General features: G+C 33.8%; 1 non-coding gene across 1 annotated transcript; it reads right to left on the bottom strand.

The window, feature by feature from the left end:
• Positions 1–3,575: 3,575 nt before the first annotated feature.
• On the bottom strand, positions 3,576–3,682 carry LOC118915597 (U6 spliceosomal RNA). The gene has a single exon (XR_005026143.2). It is a non-coding gene; the product is annotated as a U6 spliceosomal RNA (small nuclear RNA).
• Positions 3,683–5,019: the final 1,337 nt, after the last annotated feature.

Here is a 5,019-nt window from a genome sequence, read left to right as displayed (position 1 = left end):
AAACAGTAATGATAAATGAAAGCTTCTAGCTGCAGAATCAGCAAGTATCTCTCTAATAGCTTGAGGATGTGGGGCAGGGGAGATTCGGCTGACTCCAATCCCTGTATGAGCCTGCAGAGACAGGGGCCAGCCAGATGTTTAAAAACCTAATTAAATTCTAATAATGGCACAATCATGTTGTGTTAGTATATGGATAAAGTCTGAAAGGACACATAAAATTGTTCATCATAGTTATCTTTGGGCAGTGGAACTCAGAGGAAAAGAAGGCTATGCTTTGTACTTTGTACATAGTGTATTGCATGACCAGTTTTAAGTGAGCATTCAGTAAATTTTGTAATACTTTACTTCTGTGTAATCACAGAAACACTTCTTAATTAGAGTGAGGCTGGAAGAGAGTGTCCAGAGAAAGAACAGGAATGTTCTACATAGATTGTATGGGATGTCTACTGTTTAGCCTTGGGCATCAAAGGGGTATCAAAAGGTTAGAATACTGTATTCAGGAGGAGAGAGATCAAGATGGCAGAGGGGGCTGTGTATCTGGTCACAGAGGGGATTACTGAGCTAATTTAGCTAACTTCAAACTTCTGAAACTCAGTGTGTGAAATGGGGAGTTGCAGTCTATCTCACTCAGAAGAGCTGGTACATGTTGGAAGGAGGATCTCATAAGATCCTGAGTATAAAGTGCTAAGCCCAATGCCTGGTACACAGTAAGCACTCAAAAATTTAAAAAAAAAGATATTATTTCCTGAAGGTTCTGGGTTCAGCAGTGGCAAAAACAACCCTGGATTCGTGTGCAAACTACTCTTGTTGTAACTTCTGCTGGCTGCTCACCATACCACATACGTGTGTCTGGTTCCTCAAAGGTGTAAGATGTTGAACACACTCAAACATGTATTTCAACGTTTGGAGCCTTGGATTCCAGGAAAGTGCTTTTACATTCATTATATTTAACATTGCCGTTTTTGCCTTAAATCCAGCATCAAATTGACTTGACCCATTTGCATTAAGACCTTTACCAGAGGAGAGCACTGTGGTTTGTAGTTACTCAAATCCAAATTAAGATCTAAATCTGAAGAAGAAAATCACCTTTTTAAAGAAGCAAACTCCATGAGGAGAGAAAGTAGGCCAAACACCTACAGGGCAAACTGTTGGAAGGGATCCACCATTTCTTTTAACTTTTGTTACTTGCTACTGGCCCTAAAATAAATCCATCTGTGCCAACACCTATTACTTCCCCACTTCTAAAGAAGGTTAGCGTTCAAACAATACAAAAGATTCTGGATAAGACCTCGTCATGATGACTACTTCTCATGGAAAGTTTGACTTCTGGATCTGCATCTTTCTGGCTGTTTGATTTTGCCACACATACCTCTACATTTCTGAAGTTCAGTTCTTGTTTTCCAGTTTCTAAAATGGGGATAATAATGTAACTTTGCCAGCCCCTTAATCTGTGACTCACTTTTCTTTCCAACCTACATAATTGGGGGATAATCATACCTACCTTAGAGTTCATTGTGAAGACTAAACAAAGAATATATATGTATACATGTCCATAAATATTAATTATAACATGCCACATATATATAGTATAAAAATATACTAATTACTAGTGTGTGTGTGTGTGTGTGTGTGTGTGTATATATATATATATATATAATATACACTGGTATATACTAACATATATGCTATTATATATACATTTGTGTGTGTGCATATATTATTTCTCATTACTTATGGGTTATTGTAAGGACCAGAGGAATTATGGAGTGCAATATATCATGAAAGTATGTTGCGACCTACGCAATATTAAATAACAAGTATGAAGTTCAATAATTAATGAATGTGACAGAATGGAAGGGACTTTTATGCAGCAGTTTACTTGCTGAGGTGACCTAGGTGGAAAATTTGCTACACTTGCTTGATGCACTGATTTTCCATTCCTACCTCACAGTACTTTCCTTTAAATATTATTTTGTTCTTATTTCATAAATATTCATGTTGCATAAAATTATAAGATACAGGTAAACAAACATAAAAAAGAGTTAGAAAAATCATTCATAATCCCATTATCTAGATGTAATTTTGGTATATATCCTTCCAGACTTATTTCTATGCATGTATGTAGGTGTGTTTATTTTTTAAATGAAATACATCCTATATTACTGTTCCATAAGCTCTTTTTTCTTCTTAACAGAATGTCTTGAACATCTTTTGTTGTTAATAAATGTTTCATATCATTTAAATGTATAATATTGTATAGTATTATAATATTCCATTGTAAAGCTATACCATATTTTACTTAATCATGGTGCAGTGGTGAACCATTTGTTTCAAATTGTTTATTATTTATAAATAGAGCTGTGATAAACATATTTAAAACTAAAACTTCGATTACATCAATGGTTATGATTGTAAAAACAAGTTGAAGTAGAATTACTGACTCAAAAAAGTACATACCTTTTAACAGCTTTATTGAGGTATAACTTACATGCCATAGATTTCACCAAAAGGGTACAATTCAGTAGTTTTTAATAAATTTATGGAGTTGAACAACCATCACCATAATTTGGTTTTAGAATGTTTCCATCACCTCCACAATTCTTTCATGTCAATTTTCAGTCAATCTCTACTTTCATCCCAATCCCAGGCAACCACTGATTTGCCTTATAGATTTGTCTTTTCTGGGAATTTCGTATAACTGGGATCATACATATGTAAGTCCTTTGTATCTGGCTGCTTTATTAGAATAATGTTTTTGAAGTTCATTAATCTTGCAACGTGTATCAGTACTTCATTCCTTTTTATTGCCAAATAGTGTTCCATTGTGTGGATACATCATATTTTGTTTATCCATTCATCAGTTGATGGACATTTGAGTTGTTTCAACTTTTTGGCTATTGTGAATAATAATTCACATACAGGCCGTTGTGTTGATATAAGCATACATTTCCTTCTTTTGGGTAAATACCTAACTGTGGAATTACTGGGTTTAATCGTAAGTTTATTTTTAACTTTATAAGAAACTTCAAACTGTTTTCCAAAGTGGCTGTACCATTTTACATTAATATAAGCAATTCCTGAAGTTGCTAGTTTCTTTACATCCTTGCCAACACTTGATATTTCCAGTTTTTTGGATTATAGCCATTTTAGTGGTGTGTAGTCATATCTTGCTATAGTTTTAATTTATATTTTCATAACAATTAATGATGCTGAGCATCTTTTTATATGCATATTAGCCACTTGTGCATCTCCTTTGGTGAAATGTCCATTTAAATACTTTGCCAGTTTTTAAATTGGATTCTTTTGTCTTTTTAAAGTTGTAAGTTCTTTGTATATTCTGGATACAAGTCCTTTACCAGATAAGTGATTTGCAAATATTTTATCAGTCTACAGTTGACCTTTTCATAGTCCTAGGTGTTCTGTTCTTTTTGATGCTACTGTTAATGGAGTTGTTTTCTTAATTTCACGTTCAAATTATTTGCTGCCAGTATATAGAAATACAATTGATTCTTTTTAAACAAATATTTAAAAATTGAAGTATCACTGACATACAACTTTATATTGGTTTCAAATGTACAAATATGGAACACGTCACGAATTTGCATGTCATTCTTGCTCAGGGACCACGTTAATCTTCTCTGTAGGGTTCCAATTCTGGTATATGTGCTGCTGAAGTGGGCACTCAATTGATTTTTGTGTATTGATTTTGTTGCCTGCAACCTTGCTAAAATAATATATTTCTTCTAGTAGGTTTTAAAAAAAAGTGGTAGATTTCTAGGGATTTTCTAGATATAGGGTCTATAAATTTGAAAAATTGAGTGGAGTTAACGTAATAAAATTAATCATTTTAGAGTTTACAGTTGGGTAGCATTTAGTACATTCACACTGTTGTGCAACCACCACCCCTATTTACTTCCAAAACATAGCACACCAAAAGAAAACCCCATGCCTATAAACAATCACTCCCCAGTACCCCCTCTAACTGCCAGGTCCTGGCTACTGTCTGCCTTCTGTCTCTATGGACTGACCCATTCTGGATATGTCATATAAATGATATTATACATCATGGGACCTTTTGTGTCTTTCTTTCACGCAGCATGTTTTCTAGGTTGATCCACAATATAATATTTTGTCAATTGGGAATAATGCTGCTTCATTTATGTACAAGTATCTCTTTGGGTTTCCCATTTTCTTTTGGGTACATACCTAGGAGTGGAATTGATATATGCCATGATGAATTATATAACAATTGATGTATACTTACATGGTGATTCTATATTTAATTTCTTGAGGAACCACCAAACTGCTTTCTATAGCACTGGTACCATTTTAAGTCCTTATCAGCAATGTATGAGGGTTTCAGTTTTCCAATTCTTACCAACACTTGTTACTTTCTGGATTTTTTTTTCTTTCTCTTATTATAACCATCTATGGGGGGGTGAGGTGGTAGCACTTCACACTGTGGTTTTGGTTTGTACTTTCCTAATGAGATCTTGTTTTGTAACTCTGTATCATCTTAGTTATCTCCTTAGTGATTGCTTTATGAATCACAATATGTATTTTAAGTTATCACATCTTAATTGAAGTTATTCCTGACTGAATTTGAGTAAACTATAACAACTTTGCTCCAATTTTATTAGCTCTTATTTGTGCTATTGTCACATATATTGCATTGCTATATGTTATAAGCCAGATAATACAATTTTATAATGATTGCTTTATACAATCTTATGTCTTTTAAAGGCATTAAAGGAAGAGAAGAGAGAAAATACGTTTATACAGTCTTTTCTATTTACTCACATATTTACCATTTACCTCTTTCTGTTCATTCAGGTTATCATCTGGTATCACTTTCTTTCAGCCTGATAGACTTTCTTATCATTCCCTGTAAGTCAGGCCTCCTAGCAACACACTCCCTCAATCTTTGTTTATCTGCAAATATCATTATTTTCCCTTCATTTTTCAAGGTTGACTTTGCTGGATATAGAATTCTTCTTTGACAATTTATTCTTTCAGCAC

The sequence above is a fragment of the Manis pentadactyla genome, chromosome 10 (assembly GCF_030020395.1).
Source record: "Manis pentadactyla isolate mManPen7 chromosome 10, mManPen7.hap1, whole genome shotgun sequence".
Classification (NCBI taxonomy): domain Eukaryota; kingdom Metazoa; phylum Chordata; class Mammalia; order Pholidota; family Manidae; genus Manis; species Manis pentadactyla.
This window is presented reverse-complemented; position numbering and strand designations above follow the sequence as displayed.